Genomic DNA, 18,434 nt, shown 5'->3' with positions numbered 1-18,434 from the left:
ACAATAATGTATAAAGTAATGTAAAGGAAGAAAGCACTGAGATAACAGAATTCAGATCAGTTACAATGTACATTATGTTTCCAGATGTCTGATGAAAGGATATACTTCCTTTCTCTCTGTTAAGAAATGATAGGGCAGCTAGGTGGTGCAGTGGATAAAGAACAGGCCCTGGATTCAGGAGGACCTGAGTTCAAATCCATCCTCAGACACTTGACACTTACTAGCTGTGTGACCCTGGGCAAGTCAATTAACCCTCACTGACCCACCAAAAAAAGCAAACGTGAATGAAGAAATGATAAACCGGGGCAGCTAGATGGCACAGTGGATAAAGCACCGGCCCTGGATTCAGGGGTACCTGAGTTCAGATCCGGTCTCAGACGCTTGACACTTACTAGCTATGTGACCCTGGGCAAGTCGCTTAACCCTCACTGCCCTGAAAAAAAAAAAAAAGAAGAAGAAATAATAAACCGCAAGTGTGGAATGTTTCACAGAGAAGGAACATGGCAGAATAGCTAGAGATCTAACCTGAGAGTCAGAAAGACCTGAATTCAAGTTCTAGCTCCGTGACCCTGGACTAGTCATGTAATATCTCAGTGCCCCAGTCAGCTCTATAAGTCTGTGACTCACAGAATAGTTCTTGGTTCTATATTGATAGAATAAACCCCCATACTGGAAGTTATCTATGCCAATAAAAGCAAAGTTTTGGATTTTTTTCCAATAGGTGTGTACTGATATGTTCCATCTCACTTATTAGATAAGGTGGGTTTGTTTAACTGAATTTTTTAAGAAGGCACTATTGGTGGTAGTGGAAGAGAGAAGGAAGGAAAAGGCTGTTGAGAAATGATTGTATGAAAAACAAAAGCAAAAAATATTAACTTTTTTTTTAAGTTCAAAGAAAAAAAGGAAGTATGTAGAGAATAGCATTAGAGGTTAAATTTTGAGTAGTTCCATTATGAACTTTAAGTGTGATCAGAACAAGTTGCTTAACCTCACTTTATTTCCCATCCTGTACTTATATATTAAAGCAAAACCTTTCTAGATGGGCTGGCCTAAGGCAAAACTTTAAAGATGACATTTCCTCTGGCATGCCTTTCCTGTTCAGTCTACTCTGCTTCTAAGTACCTGGTGTGATATTTAAATTATTGGGGGACTAGGCTGGGTTTTCTAAATTATTACTAAATTATATATTAATGGCTATTGCACCAGTTTGGGCAGTAAGAATTTATTATTTATTAATATCACATATTATTAAAGTATTGACTGAATGTCTCTCTGACTTCCCCACTAGTCACAGGCTTATAGGCCTAACCAATTACATACCCAATATATTGAGCCAAGAGGAAAGGGTGCATGGAAAGTAAAAGAGAGTCCAGAGAAGAAGAGAGCCAAGAAACCAAGCCCCTCATGACCCAGTCATTTTATCCTCCTTTGGGTAGAGGTGGGTCACCACACATTGATCTAAGCTGGTCAGCATCATTCAGCTCCATTGATTGACATGACTTGGGGGTGGTCTAGAGATCAAATTCCAACCATGTAGGTGTGCTTCTCCCCCAACCTAATCAGAAGAATCAATCTGCATTCCTTTTGTTAAACTGAAGGCTCATGGGGGCAGGTTTCTGGTGAGGGGAAGAGAGCAGCTAAAATTAATGTCTGGGTTTCTCCCAGAAATCCATTATTAATAATTATTTTCTCATACTGTTCAGGTGTTCTTTAGCCTCCTTTGGTGGCTAAAATACCTGCTTAATTGATATGATTCTCTAGGATTTGCAGCTCTCACGTTCATATTTAGGCAGTCTTTAATGGCTTCAATAGCTTAAACCATCACTAAGACTTTTGGGACACAAGATAGATATGGATGGATAGATATGTGTGTATATACATATATATGCACATAAATAGTATACACACATGCTTATGCATTCTATATTTAAATGTATATATAATATATGAACATATCGAATATTCTACATAGTTTTAAAACATTAAAAACAATATTCTATAGATATATGTGAACATAAACTATATTTTTTAAAATATATATGCGTGCATACTAGATACACACATATTTATTATGTTGTTGTTCTGTCACTTAGTCTTGTCCAACTCTGTGACCCCAGGGACTATAGTACACCAGGCCCTTCTATATTTCATTATCTCTCAAAGTCTGTCCAAGTTCATGTTCATTGTTTCCATGACACTATCTATCTATCTCATCCTCTGCCACCCCCTTTTGCTTTTACCTTCAATCTTTCCCAGAATCGGGGTATTTTTTTTTCTTTCTTTTTTCTATTCTTTTCTTTTCTTTTTTTTTAGGACAATGAGGGTTAAGTGACTTGTCCAAGGTCACACAGCTAGTAAGTGTCAGTGTCTGAGGCTGGATTTAAACTCAGGTCCTCCTGAATCCATGGCCGGTGCTTTATCCACTCTGCCACCTAGCTGCCCAGGGTATTTTTCAATGACCCCCATCTTCTTATTATGTACCCAAAGTATTTAAGCTTCAGCTTCAATATTTGACCTTCCAGTGAACAACCTGAATTAATTTAAGTATTAACTGATTCGATCTCCTTGTTGTCCAAAGGACACCAAAAGTCTTCTCCAGTACCACAACTTGAAAGCATTGATTCTGTGGTGTTCAGCTTTCCTTATAGTTCAACTCTCACAGCCAATGGCTTTGATTATATGGGCCTTTGTCAACAAGATAATGTCTATACTTTTTAGTATGCTGCACAAATTTGCCATAGCTTTCCTTCCAAGGAGCAAGCATCTTTTAATTTCATGGTTGCAGTCACTGTCTGCAATGATCTTTGAGCCCAAGAATAAAAAATCTGACCCTGCTTCCATTTCTTCTCCCTCTATTTGTCAGGAAGTAATGGGACTAGTTGCCAACATCTTTGGGGGCATAGGGGGTTGTTTGGTTTGGGGGGGGGTTGTTTGTTTTTTGCAGGGCAATGGGGGTTAAATGACTTGCCCAGGGTCACACAGCTAGTGTCAAGTGTTTGAGGCTGAAGTTGAACTCAGGTCCTCCTAAATCCAGAGCTGGTGCTTGATCCACTGCTCCACCTAGCTGCCCTGGGTTGTTTTGTTTGTTTTTTATTTTTTTCCCCAGGACAATGAGGGTTAAGTGACTTGCCTGGGGTCACATAGCTAGTAAGTGTTAAGTGTATGAGACTGGATTTGAACTCAGGTCCTCCTAAATCCAGGACCAGTGCTTTATCCACTGAGCCACCTAGCTGCCCCGGTTGTTTTTTAATGTTAAATTTCAAGCCAGCTTTTACACTCTCCTCTTTCACCCTCATCAAAAGGCTTCTTAATTCCTCTTCACTTTCTGCCATAAGAATGGTATCATCTGTGTATCTGAGGTCATTGATATTTCTCCTGGCAACCTTAATTCTGGTTTTTGATTCACCCAGCCTGAAATTTTACATTATGTATTCTGCATATACATTAAATAAAGTGACAATATGGAGCCTTGTACTCTTTGCCCAATTTTAAACCAGTTGTTCTATGTTTGGTTATAACTATTGCTTATTTTATTGTTGTTGTTTTTTATTGTTTTTTGTTTGTTTTTGTGGGGAAATGAGGGTTAAGTGACTTGCCCAGGGTCACGCAGCTAGAACGTGTAAAGGGTCTGAGGCTAGATTTGAACTCAGGTCCTCCTGAATCCAGGGACAATGCCTTATCCACTGTGTCACCTAGCTGTCCCCCTAACTATTGCTTCTTGACCCACATGCAGATTCCTCAGGAGACATGTAAGATGATCTAGTACTCCCATCTCTTTGAGGACTTTCCATATTTTGTGATGCATGGTCAAAGGCTTTAGTGTAGTCATTGAAGCAGAAGTAAAAAAAAAAAATTTTACAGGAACTCCTTTGCTTTCTCCATATTTCAGTGTTAGCAATTTGGTCTCTGGTTCCTCTGCCTCTTCAAAAACCAACCTGCTCTTCTTATACACACACATTCTAAAATACATGTTATATATTCATATATATGAATTATTTTCAAATTGTTTTCCAGAATAGTTCAACTAATTCATAGATCCAACAGCATATGAGTCTTTCAGTCTTCTTTCCTGTAGCTCCTCTGACACTGAAGATTTCTATCTTTTATCTTTGCCAATGGGATGGGCAGGAAGTAATATCTTAGGGTTGTTTGAATTTTCATTTCTTTTAATATTAGTGTATTAGAACTTTCTTACATATGGTTGTTGATAATTTTTTTTGAAAATTGTTCATATTTTTAATTACTTATTTATTGGGAAATCTATATAGATTTTGGATGTCAATCTTTGAACAGAAATACTTGATGCAAAGACTTGTTTCTCAATTCATCACTTCTCTCTTTATCCTATTTGCACTGATTTTGTTTATGCAAAAGTGGGTTTTTTTATTTGATATATTAGAAATGGCCTATTTTGTCATTTTCAATCTCTTCTATTCTTTGTCAGGTTAGGAATTCTCTCCATGATCATAATTGTGAAAGATACAACCTTCTATACTCCTCTGATTTATTTTTATGCTGTGACTTTTCATATTTATGTTGAATATCCATTTGGAACTTATTGTGGCATGTGTAATACCATATGCTGGTCTACTGCTATTTTCTGCCAAACTGCTTTCCAGCCTTTCCAGTGATTCTTAGTAAATAGGAAGTCCTTCCATGATTTCTTTTTGGTCAATAAAGGAAGCAGGATGGTATGGAAGAAGTATGGTTGGTCCCAAATGGCTGAAGCTGGGACAAAGGGTGAGAATTATAGAGACGTGGGCAGCTAGGTGGTGCAGTGGATAAAGCACTGGCCCTGGATTCAGGAGGACCTGAGTTCAAATCCTGCCTCAAACACTTGACACTTACTAGCTGTGTGACCCTGGGCAAGTCACTTAACCCTCATTGCCCCACAAAAATAAAAATTAAAAAAAAAAAAGAATTATAGAGAAGCAAATGTAGGTTTGATATCAGGAAAATTTCTTACCAATTAAAACTATTCAGAAGTGGAACAGGTTGTTTCCAGATGAAAAGGCTTCTCCCTTACTTTAAGTCTTTAAGTAGAGGCTAGAAAGACATTTGTTTGTTATTAGTTGTAATAGGAATTTGTTTACCACATAGAGAATAGTCTAGATAGGCACTGAAGGTCTTTCCAATAATAAAATTTTATGATTATATGATTCTATGAATGAACTGTTTTTGACAAAAACAGGAAGAAATAACAGTGAAAAGAATAATAATATCTATTAGCTCCAAATTTAATATTTTGCTTAGTGATTTCATCAGTTTTCATGTATTCAAATAGCAACTCTATTCAGATGATTCTCAGATGTATTTATTCAACAATGACCTCTTGGCTCTCAGTTCCTCTCCCAAGCTCAGTGCCAGGATCCTCTGCTGCAGCTTCATCCCTAAAACAAGATGGTAAAGGTTGAAGCCAACAGATCTGGCCATATTGGGTGCTTGGTAACCAGGGCTGCGTTCAATTCTGACCAAGTGGACATTGTGGTCATCAATGACCCCTTCATTGATCTCAACTACATGGTTTATATGTTTCAATATTATTTCACCCATGGCAAGTTCAAGGGCACTGTCAAGGCTGAGAATGGAAAGCTGGTATCAATGGAAAAGCCATTACCATTTTCCAGGAGTGGGACCCCATCAATATTAAATGGGGAGATGCTGAAGCTGAGTATGTTATAGAGTTCACTGTTATCTTTACTGCCATGGAAAAGGCTGAGGCTCACTTTCAGGATGGAGTCAAGCAGGTCATTATTTCTGCCCCTTCTGCTAATGCCCCAATGTTCATGATGGGAGTGAACCATGAGAAATATGATAATTCCCTTAAGATTGTCAGTAATGCCTCCTGCAGTACCAACTGCTTGGTCTCCTTGGTCAAGGTGATTCATGACAACTTTGGCATTATAGAAGGACTCATGACTACAGTACATGCCATTACTGCTACCCAGGAGAAAGTAAATGGCCCTTCTGGAAAGCTGTGGTGTGATGGGCATGGTGCTGCCCAGAATATCATCCCTGATTTCATTGGTGCTGCCAAAGCTGTAGGCAAAGTCATACCTGAACTGAATGGGAAGCTCACAGGCATGACCTTCTGTGTTCCTACTCCGGTTGTATCTGTTGTGGATCTGAACTGCCACCTGGAGAAACTTGCCAAATATGATATCAAGAAAATGGTGAAGCAAACATCAGAGACCCTGCAAGGGCATCTTGGGTTACACAGAGGACCGGTTTGTATCTTGTGACTTTAACAGCAACACCTACTCTTCTACCTTTGATGTTGGTGCATTGTCCTCAACTACCATTTTTTTTTGTGTGGAGCAATGAGGGTTAAGTGACTTGCCCAGGGTCACACAGCTAGTGTCAAGTGTCTGAGGCTGGATTTGAACTCAGGTCCTCCTGAATCCAGGGCCAGTGCTTTATCCACTGTGCCACATAGCTGCTCCTCAACTACTATTTTGTCAAGCTTATTTACTGGTATGACAATGAATATGGTTATAGCAACCATGTATTAGACCTCATGGCCTACATAGCCTCCAAGGAGTAAAGTAGAAATCTTCATCCCCAGTCAAAAAGAGGAGTTCCACCACTGGGAAGCCCATATCCCTAACCTATTGTAAAGAATTAATTGTTATTTGAGGTTTCTATTCCTTGGTGCACTGGCCTAGGGCTCTGCAAACCACATGGTGCTCCACCCACTGGTTGTAGCTGTTGCCAGGGCTCTGGCACCTCAGGTCATCACCACTCGCTGATGCCTACATGGGCTTGGCAAAATGATAATGATTGGAAGCCTAGTGAGGGCAGTCATGTGACTGTCAGAGCGGCCATCCCATTGGCTGGGGCTGTGTGGGGTGTTTCTAGGTTTGGGGGAGGAGAATTGGGCATTCTAGGTGGAAGCTGGAAAGCGACAGGCATTCTGCTGATTCCTGGGCGGTGGTATTTTTTCAGGTATTATAATTTCCCTTTCCCCATTTTATTTCCTTTCCCTTGATCCTACTGATCCTGTTTGTGTTTTTTAAGTTCGTTCTTGTTAAAATAAATCTTGTTCTGTTTTGAGGGAGGCTGCCGGTCTCCTTCCTTGCCCCAATATTGCTGCGAGCCACTTAGCTTGCACTCCCCAATTAAAAATTGGGCCCCACACTATGTTCCTATACAGGGGATCTTATGCCCCATTCACATTGTTATCCCAAAGTACCCCTGAAGTAGGGGGAGAAGCCTAGCATCCTATGTTGTGTACAATCAATAAAGTCTCCACATTCAGTGGAAAAATAATAATAATAGCCTCTCTTCTGACCTCCAGTCACATCTCCAACTGCCTATTGAGTATCCCAAAGAAGGTATCTCATGAACATCTTAAACTCAACATGCCTGAAATAAGATTCATTATCTTTCTCCCAAAACCCTACCCTCTTCTTAACTTCTCTATTACTGTCAATCCTCTGCCATCCTCCCAGTCCCCAAGGTTCACAATTGTGGTATCATTATTCAATCCTCGCTTTCTCTCACCCACCCCCATATCCAATCATTCACTAAGTCCTGTCATTTCTACTTTCATAACATCTCTTACATGTGTCCCCTTTTCTCCTTGTACTGTGCCACCACCCACATGTAGGCCTTCATCAGATTATGCCTATACTATTGCAATAGATTTCTGGTTGGCCTTTCTGCCTCAATCTCTCCTTGCTCTAGTTCATCCGCTATTCAACTGTCAAATTAACCTCACTAAAGCACCTCTGACCATGTCAGCCTCCTAATCAAAAACATTCAGTGACGCCCACCCCCATTGCCTCACGGATAAAATAAAAAATCAAACCTAGTCCCTTCTTACCTTTCCAGTCTTCTTACACCTTACTCCCCTTAATCAGAGCAAAGATAGGGAGAGAAGAAAGCATCGTGCCTGACACATACTAGGTGCTTAAAAAAAATTCTTAATAACTTCATTTATTAAGACAGAGAAAAACATAAATCCATAAAGATGGAATAGCACCAAATTGTGGAGGCTCTAAAAGGCAAGCTAAGTAATTTTAATTTTATTTGGTAGTCAACAGAGTGCCGCTGCAGGATTTTAAATAGAGGAATGACATGTTCTGATCTATGCATAATTAAAATTAATCAAGCAACAGTGTGAAGAATGGTTTAGGGAGAGAGTAAAGTCCAAAAGACCTGTTAGAAGGTTATTATAGTTTCCTGGCAGTCTTAAAAGGGAGCGTACATAGGTAGTGGCAGTAGAAACAGAGTGTTAGGAGTAGACAAAAGTGATGTTTTAAAGGTAGAATCAGCAGACCTTCATAACAAATTGGATATGAAAGAGAGTGGAGAGGGGAAAAGAGGACACCAAAATTTCAAATGTGCAAAACAAAATTTTGATTATATGTTACACGACTGACAGAAATAGCCAGAAGGAGGAATATTTTTGGAAGAAAAATAAACTTGATTTTGATCATGCTGAATTTGAGGTGATGGTGGAATACAAATAGAGAGATGTCCTCTAGACAGTGGAGATGTGGGTTTAGACTACTGTGGGAGAGAGACTAGGAAAGGAGATAAGAATGGGGGAGTCACCTCCCAAGACATGATAATTAAAATCATAGAAGGGAATGTTCTCTCCAAGGAAAGAAGTGTAGAAGATTAGAAAATAATCTTGGGAAAGAACCTTGAGAGATCTACTTTGATTGAGTCAGAGAAAAGGATAAGCAGGCAGGGGAGGACCCAGAAAGTTCAGGGCACAACTAGGACAATGTAATATCTAAGAAACCAAGGAAAAGGAGAAAAAGAATGGGGGGAGGAGGTTAATAGTACCAAAAAATTCAAAGAAGTTTAGTAAGATGAGGCCTTGGGTTAAAAAAACAAACAAACAAACAACAAACAGGTCTGGGCATTAAGAAGAATAGAAGATAGGTGGTGCAGTGGATAGAGCACCGACCCTGGAGTCAGGAGGACCTGAGTTCAAATCCGGCCTCAGACAGTTAACACTAGCTGTGTGACCCTGGGGAAGTCACTTAACACCAATTGCCTCACCAAAAAAAAAAAAAAGAAGAAGAAGGGATCATATGTACCTTTATTAAATAATGTAAAGTCCTCTACAACCTACATCCAACATAGATTGCCAGACATATCCTATTACTCCCCTTTATACATCGTCTGTTCCAGCCAGATGATTAATTTTGCTCAAATCTGACATTCTTTCTCTCACAACAATTCATTCACATGAGCCATCTCCCATTCCTGAAATGCACCCCATTCTTCATTTTACAGGGAGCTAGCTGGAATAGTGGATAGAGTGCCAGACCTGGAGTCAGCAAGACTCTTCTTCCTGACTTCAAATCAGGCCTCAGACACTTACTGGCTGTGTGATTCTTCTGGGCAAGTCATTTAACCCCATTTGCCTCAGTTTTCTCATCTGTAAAAATGAGTTAGAAAAGGAAATGGCAAACCACTCCAGTAACTTTCCCAAGAAAACCCCAAATGGGGTCACAAATAGTCAGACATTACTGAACAACAACTTTGTTTTGCCTTTAAGAATCCTTATCTTCAGGGGCAGCTAGGTGGCGCAGTGGATAGAGCACCGGCCCTGGAGTCAGGAGTACCTGAGTTCAGATCCGGCCTCAGACACTTAACACTTACTAGCTGTGTGACCCTGGGCAAGTCACTTAACCCCAATTGCCTCACTAAAAAAAAAAAAAAAGAAAGAAAAAAAAGAAAGAATCCTTATCTTCAGGGCAGCTAGGTGGCACAGTGGATAGAGCACCAGCCCTGGAGTCAGGAGTACCTGAGTTCAAATCTGGCCTCAGACACTTAACACCTACTAGCTGTGTGACCCTGGGCAAGTCACTTAACCCCAATTGCCTCACTATTAAAAAAAAATAATAATCCTTATCTTCACTCAAGACATAGCTCAGAGGCCCCTCCTATGAAGTCTACTATAACCACTATGTTGTTCATTGTCAGTTGGCTTTCTTTTCTTTTTTTTTTAACATTTCCTTTTTTTTAATTTTATTTTTTCTCAAATTACATGTAAAAACAAATTTTAAAATTGATTTTTAAAACTTTGTATTCCAAATTCTCTTCCTCCCTCCTTCCCCACCCTCCCTTAAGAACTTAAGCAATTTAATATAAGTTATATGTGTGTAGTCATGCAAAACATTTCCACATTAGTCAGGTTGTGAAAGAAAACAGACAAAAAAAGCTTTAGAAAAGGGAACTAACAAAAAAAAATCATGCTTCAATCTGTATTCAGATACTATCAGTTCTTTCTCTGTAAATAGATTGCATTTTTCATAAGTCCTTCACAGAGTTGTCTTGGATCATAGGATTGCTGAAAATAACTTAAGTCATTCACAGCAGATCATCTTATAATATTGCTGTTATTTTGTATACAGTACATTTCACTTTGCATCAACTCATATAAGTCTTTCCAGGTTTTTTCTGATAGCATCCTGCTCATTATTTCTTTTCTTTTTTTTTTTTTTAACTGAGGCAATTGGGCTTAAGTGACTTGCCCAGGATCACATAGCTTAGTAAGTGTTAAGTGTCTGAGACTGGATTTGAACTCAGGCCCTTCTGACTCCAGGGCTGGTGCTCTATCCACTGAGCCAACAAGCTGTCCCTCATTATTTCTTATAGCACAATAGTGTTCCATCCTAATCTCATCCCACAATTTGTTCAGCCATTCCCCGATTAATGGGCATCTCCCCAATTTTTAATTCGACTCTTTTTTTAATCTCTTTTTGGATACCAACCTAGTGGTGGTATTACTAGGTCAAAGAGGGTTTTATAGCCCTTTGACCATAGTTCCAAAATTGCTCTACAGAATTTTTGAATCAGTTTACTGTACCAAAAGTGTATTAATGTCTCATTTTCCCCATATCCCCTACAACATTTGTTATTTTCCTCTGCTGTCCTATTATCCAATCCAATGGGTATGAGGTAGTACCCAGAATTGTTTTGACCTGAATCTCCACAATCAATAGTGAGTTAGCGGGGTGGCTAGGTGGCACAGTGGATAGAGCACGGGCCCCGGAGTCAGGAGTACCTGAGTTCAAATCCGGCCTCAGACACTTAACACTTACTAGCTATGTAACCCTGGGCAAGTCACTTAACCCCAACTGCCTCACTAAAAACAAAAAAACAAAAAACAAACAAACAAAAAAAACAAAAAACCAAATAGTGAGTTAGAGCATTTTTTTTTCATATGGCTATAGGTAGCTTTGATTATTTCATCTGAAAACTTCATGGTTTTTTATCACCTATCAATTAGGGAATGGCTCTTATTTTAACAAATTTAACTCAGTTCTCTATGTTTTTGAGAACTGATGCCTATCAAACAAACCTGTTTCAATTTTTTTTTCACAATTACTATTGCTAACTGTATTTCCCTCCATCCTATTCCCTCCCCATGACATTTACTCTATTTTCTAACTTCTTTCACCCTAATTCTCTTCAAAAATGTTTTGCTTCTGACTACCCCCTCCCCAATATGCCCTCCCTTCTTTCACCCCACCCCCTCTTTATCCCCTTCCCCTACTACTTTCCTGAAGGTAAGATAGATTACTATACCCAATTGAGTGTGTATGTTATTCCCTCTGAGTCAATTCTAATGAGAGTAAGGCTCACTCACTAATCAGCACCTCCCCCATCTTCCCCTCCATTCCATAAGCTTTTTCTTGTTTCTTTTATGTGAGATACTTTACCTCATTCCACCTCTCCCTTTCCCTTTCTCCCAGTGCATTCCTCTCACCTCTTTTATTTTTTATAGAAATCATCCTTTCATATTCAACTCATACCAATGCCCTCTGTCTAAATATACTCCATTCAGCTGCCCTAATGAGAAATTTCTTAAGAGTTACAAGTATCATCTTCCCGTGTAGGAATGTAAACAGTTTAACCTTTTAATATCCCTCATAATTTCTTTTCCCTGTTTATCTTTTCATCACAAATGGCTGAAAGTCCTATCTTTCATTGAATTCACATGTTTTCCCCTGAAGGATTATACACAGGTTTGCTAGGTAGGTGATTTTTGGTTCTAATCCTAGTTCCTTTGCCCTCTGGAATATCATATTCAAAGCCCTCTGATCTTTTAATATAGAAGCTGCTAGATCTTGTGTTATCCTGACTGTGGATCCACAATACTTGAATTGTTTCTTTCTGGCTGCTTGCAATATTTTTTCCTTGACCTGGTAGTTCTGGAATTTTTAGCTATAATATTCCTGGACGTTTTCATTTGGGGATCTCTTTCAGGAGGTGATTTGTGCATTGTTTCAATTTCTATTTTACCTTCTACTTCTAAAATATCAGGACAATTCTCCCTGATAATTTCAGAAGATGATGTCTAGCACCCCCCCTTTTTTTTTTATCATGGCTTTCAAGTAGTCCAATAATTTTCAAATTATCTCTCCTGCATCTCTTTTCCAAGTAAGTTGTTTTTCCAAGGAGATATTTCACATTGTCTTCTATTTTTTTCATTCTTTTGGTTTTGCTTTATTGTATCTTGATTTCTCATAAAGTCATTTGCTTCCATTTGCTCAATCCTAATTTTTAAGCAATCATTTTCTTCAGAGAGCTTTTGCACCTCTTTTTCCATTTGGCCAATTTGGCTTTGCAAGCTGTTGACTTTTTTTTCATGATTTTCTTGCATCACTCTCATTTCTCTTTGCATTTTTTTCTTCTACCTCTCTTACTTTTCCCTCTCTCTCTCTCTTACTTTATTTTCTTTCTTTCTTTTTCTTTTTCCTTTTTTTTTTTTTTTTGGCAAGGCAATGAGGGTTAAGTGACTTGCCCAGTCTCACACAGCCAGTAAGTGTCAAGTGTCTGAGGTTAGATTTGAACTCAGGTCCTCCTGAATCCAGGGCCAGTGCTTTATCCACTGTACCACCTAGCTTCCCCTCTCTTACTTTATTTACAAAGTTCTTTTTGAGCACTTCTATGGCCTGAGACCAATTCATATTTTTCCTCAAAGCTTTGGATGTAGGAGCTTTGACTTTGTTATCTTCTTCTGAGGTTGTATTTTGATCTTCCTTGTGACCATAGAAACTTCCTAGGGTCAGCATTTTTTTCTGTTTGCTCACTTTCACAGACTATTTCTTGACTTTTAACTCCTTCTTCTTCTTTCTCTTCTTCTTCTTCTTCTTTCTCTTCTTCTTCTTCTTCTTTCTCTTCTTCTTCTTCTTCTTCTTTCTCTTCTTCTTCTTTCTCTTCTTCTTCTTCTTTCTCTTCTTCTTCTTTCTCTTCTTCTTCTTCTTCTTCTTCTTTCTCTTCTTCTTCTTCTTCTTCTTCTTTCTCTTCTTCTTCTTCTTCTTCTTTCTCTTCTTCTTCTTCTTCTTCTTTCTCTTCTTCTTCTTCTTCTTCTTTCTCTTCTTCTTCTTCTTCTTCTTTCTCTTCTTCTTCTTCTTTCTCTTCTTCTTCTTCTTCTTCTTCTTTCTCTTCTTCTTCTTCTTCTTCTTCTTTCTCTTCTTCTTCTTCTTCTTCTTCTTTCTCTTCTTCTTCTTCTTCTTCTTCTTTCTCTTCTTCTTCTTCTTCTTCTTCTTCTTCTTCTTCTTCTTCTTCTTCTTCTTCTTTTGGTGAGGCAATTGGGGTTAAGTGACTTGCCCAGGGTCACACAACTAGTAAGTGTGTCAAGTGTCTGAGGCCGGATTTGAACTCAGGTCCTCCTGACTCCAGGACCAGTGCTCTATCCACTGTGCCTCCTAGCTGCCCCAACTCCTTCTTAAAGTGGGACACTGCTTCCTGGGTAGAGGTTGCACTATCCCAAGCTTCAGGGGGTTTGAGCAGCTGTTTTCTGAGATACTTCTAGGAATTTTTAAGTACCTAGTTCCTACAAGGTGGTATGATTCAAGGAGAGGCACGTTCACCACTCCCTTGTCCTGTGCTCTGGTCTGGAAGCAACCACAGGCCTGCTTCTCTGCCCTCCAACCCAGAACAGAATCCTGTTCCACTGTGGTTGCAAGCTCTAGCTCGCCTGTGCCCCTCCCCCACCTGGGCTGCCACCCAAGACTGCAACCCAGACCCAAGGACAGGCAAAACAACAGAGTCCTGCCTCAGAGCCAACAAAGAGACTCCTATAATCTCCCCCAGTCAACCGCTCAACCTCCTCACCATCTATGGGCTGAGTTCCAGAAGTAGCTGCTGCCATAGCCAATTCAGAAGCTCCAAAGGCCTGTATCACTGGCTCAGCCTGCCTGGGGCTGGGTCTCTGCCGGTACAACCTGCAAGAGGCTGCACTCTTCTCTCCCCACCTCCCACATACTCCCCCCCCCCCCAACCCAGTACAACAGACCTTTCCTGACAACCTTCTAAGCTGTCTTTGGCTGGAAAATGATTTCACCCTGTCCTTTTGTTGGCTCTGCTGCTCCAGGAATTGTCTTATGGAATTATTTGAAGGTATTTGTAGGGGTCTTGGGGAGAGCTTAAGGAAGTCACTGCCTTTCCTCTGCCATTTTGACTTTGCCCCCAGCAATTATCAATTGGCTTTCAATGTCATGTAGCACTGTAGCTTCTATACAGTAATAGTAATTATGATAATCACTGTAATAGTAATAATAGTTAGCATTTATGTAGCACTTTAAGATATGCAAAGCTCTTTACATTAAAATATAAACTCCTCAAAGACAGGAACTGTATTTCCCCTTTCTTTGTGCACTCCACCCTACTCCCACCGGCTCAGCACAATGCCAGGCATATAGTAAGCACTTAATAAATGACTGTTGTCTTGTTGTTGACATATGTTGCCTCATTTGGTCTTTATGATGGCTCTTGAGGTGGGTGCTATAATTATCCCCATTTTACATATGAGGAAACTGAATCCAAAGTTAAGTGACATACCCAGGGTCACACAACTAGTAAGTGTCTGAGGCCAGATTTGAACTCATGTCTTCCTTAATGTAAGTCTAGCACACTATCCACTCTGCCACCTAGTTGTGTACATAGCTATTTTATTATTTTAATATGCATCAAATTGAATTAAAGGGGAAATTTACAGTAAAGAGTGGCCAGAAGCTTCATCCAGCAGCATCAGCTAGACCCTCGAAGTGAGCCCAAAGTTCAGTAAGTATTCTTCAACCTCAGAATGCACTCCTAGTTAGTCTTACCTACACAAATTGCTATTCTATAAAAAATAAAATATTGGTACAGGAGGGTCAGGAAAGATGACACATGAGTATAAGCAAAAGAGAAATCTCTTTTAGCTGAGGTGGAGGGAGTTGAGATAGATCAGGGAAAACTATATGGAGGCTGTGGTCTTTGAGCTGGGCCTCGAAGGTTCTCAACAGATGAAGAAGGGGCATGGGAGGAGCATTTTAGGCACAGAAAAACCTGATCAAAGGTCTAGAGGGAGTAATCAATTAATCAATAAGCATTCTTTAAGTACTTACTATGTGCAAGGAACTGGGCCAATAACTAGAAAAGCCAAAGGCATGTTCTGGAAATAACTAGTGCAGTTTCTCTAGAGCATAAAGCATAGTAGTGAGAGGGAGAACTATAAAATAAGATAGGCACACTAAAATGAAACCAAATTGTGGAGCATTAAGAATTTTGGACTTGATTCTTGACTCCCCTAGTCAAGGGCAAGAGCAGCTAATATATGGTTAAGTATTGAATTGACCAAATAACAGACAAGACAATGTAGGAGAAGCAGAGGACCTGGGATAGCCACAAACTAGATGACTGACCCTTGAATAATAAAAATTGAGCTCTGATTCTTCCCACTCTCTAATAGTCATCCCAAGAACTATTTCTCTCAGTAGCTACCTATTTCTATATTGTTTTCCAAGATGCTTTACTATTTGCCTTAAGAAATCCAAAAAGGAAAAAAAAATTGCATGTAATAATATATGCAAAAACCCAAGCTACAAAGCTAACAAATCATGGAGCTATTCTCCAAGCTCTTCTGCTCCTCCAATCTTTCCCCCATCCTTCAATTTTTGAACCTGAAGAAATCAGGAAGAGGAAGAGGTAAAGAGAAGAACAGGAAGAAGTAATTTCAATAAAAATATACAGTTCTACAAATATATGCGTAGGAGATACTATTTTCTACACACTTAGATTTTTCTTGGTCTTTGTTGTTGCTCCACCATCCTCAGTAAATTTGTTTTCATTTTAAGTGTTATAAGTGGTTATTATGCATTCCAAGCAGGGCTCCCAAGCTGTGACAATTTAAATGAGGGAAATTTTTTTTTTGGTAAGAAAAAAATGATAAAAGTTTAAATGGTTTGTTGAAACATTGAAGAAAAGCTTACCTCAGAGGAGCAAAATGCTTTTAAAACAGTATTAATCTAAAATGAGATTGTCCTTTACTTCAAGTAGTTAAGATATGGATAGATAAGATAGGCAAAATTTTGTGTCCTCCATGATGTGCCTCCTGACATTGTGTCTCCTGACATGAAGCTCCCAGAAGCTTTCCTTTGGAATACTGTGTTAAAAGCTAACAATCAAACCTACTAAACCTATTTCAATATACAACATGAAGGAATGAAATTTCACATTGCCATAATGGAGAGAGTTTGGGTCTAGGAATCAAGAAACCCATATTGTAGTTCTGACCCCATCACTGGAATGCTCTGTGACACCAGGCAAATAGCTTAACTCCTCTGGTGTTCAAGTGTTCAAGTCTATAAAATGAGGCTAACAATATATGTCCTGCCTACTTCACAGGATTGTTGTGAGAAATAAATGGGACAGTAGAAAAGAATACACACACACCATGATTTTTAAGGTGAAAAAACAGAGGGCTAGAAAGATCAAGTGACTTGTCCAAGGTAACAATAAATAGTGGATTTGAGATTTGAATGCACCTGACCCTGACTGCATGGTCTTTCCACTGCATCACTCCCGCTGCACAGGAAAATTAGGAACAATAGAAAGAATACAGAGTCTACCAAAATAACCACCTTCACAAATAGGCAGGAACAACTTCTGTCAGATTTGTGTCAGTTAAAATGGAACAACAAGGAAGGGGACATTGTTGAAGACCTGAACAAAAGCAAAGAAGTTATGCTTATTGAATTTGTGGATGCCAAGCCAAGTAGGATAACTAATAAGCTGAATGACAGAATCGAGGCTCAAAAAATCTCTACAGACTGAGAAGATGGGCAGAAATTAGCAAGGCACAATTTCACAGAAATGAATGCAAAGTCCAACATGTTCAAAAAATCAACTGACTGAGTATAAGATAGGAGAGATAATCTTATGAAAAGAATTAGGGAAATTCTGAACAAGATGACTTACTGTACAGAGGCAAACTACCCAGCTCCCACATTAACTCCTCAAGCAAAAACCTAATATTTATACTAACCTTTAGAATGATTAAGAAATCCTACACTAAGTGACTTAAAGTACACTGATTTCTTCAATCCCAGGACTACACACCTTAGAGGCAGCTATCAGTAGATAGAACACTGGGCCTGAAGTCAGAAAGATAATCTCAAATATCACCTCAGACACTTACTAGCTGTATGACCTTGGATAAGTCATTTAATTTATTTGCCCCAGTTGCAAAATGGGGATGATAGTAACAACTCTCTCTCAGGGTTGTTGTGAAGATCAAATGAGATAATATTTGTAAAGTGTTTAGCACAGTGCCCGGCACCTACTAGGCACTTAATAAATTATTTTCTTCCTTCCACAAAAAGTCAACCAGAAGTCCATGGCAACAAGAAAAGAGACCTCCAGAAAACCTAGTGCTAGCACAAGTCAACAAACGGGTAGCCTCCCAGATGGACTAGAAACAAATCAAAGACACTTGTGGCCTAAAAATCTCTGAATCAAGTCAGAAAAAGCATAGGATCCCCAAAGAAAAGTCCCAGGGTTCTCAGAAAGCTTTGGGATAGCCAAAAACCCACAGCAGGGACTTTGGTAGGCAAGAAGAACACCATTAACCAGTGCAGAGTCAGGCCCTCAAACAAAGTTCCAATTTAGAAACTAAAGGAAGAGATGAGCAAAGCAACAACAACAAAAAGTCATACAGCATATAAAAATTATTGTAGCTCTAGAGATGCCCTCAAAACAAAGCCTAAAAGGGGGCAACTAGGTGGCATAGTGGATAAAGCACTGGCCCTGGATTCAGGAGGACCTGAGTTCAAATCTGGCTTCAGTCACTTGACATTTACTAGCTGTGTCAAGTGCCTCACAAAAGAGAGAAAGAAAGAGAGAAAGAGAGAAAGAGAGAAAGAGAGAAAGAGAGAAAGAGAGAAAGAGAGAAAGAGAGAAAGAGAGAAAGAGAGAAAGAAAGAAAGAAAGAAAGAAAGAGAGAGAGAAAGAAAGAAAGAAAGAGAGAGAGAGAGAGAGAGAGAGAGAGAAAGAAAGAAAGAAAGAAAGAAAGAAAGAAAGAAAGAAAGAAAGAAAGAAAGAAAGAAAGAAAGAAAGAAAGAAAGAAAGAAAGAAAGAAAGAAAGAAAGAAAGAAAGAAAGAAAGAAAGGAAGGAAGGAAGGAAGGAAGAAAGAAAGAAA

At 39.3% G+C, this 18,434-nt stretch overlaps 1 pseudogene; it reads left to right on the top strand.

The window, feature by feature from the left end:
* The first annotated feature begins 5,400 nt into the window (after positions 1–5,400).
* On the top strand, positions 5,401–6,544 carry LOC122755666 (annotated as a pseudogene).
* Positions 6,545–18,434: the final 11,890 nt, after the last annotated feature.

This window comes from Dromiciops gliroides, chromosome 4 (genome assembly GCF_019393635.1).
Source record: "Dromiciops gliroides isolate mDroGli1 chromosome 4, mDroGli1.pri, whole genome shotgun sequence".
NCBI classification, from domain to species: domain Eukaryota; kingdom Metazoa; phylum Chordata; class Mammalia; order Microbiotheria; family Microbiotheriidae; genus Dromiciops; species Dromiciops gliroides.
The sequence above is the reverse complement of the archived record's forward strand: the minus strand, read 5'-3'. Positions and strand labels throughout refer to the sequence as shown.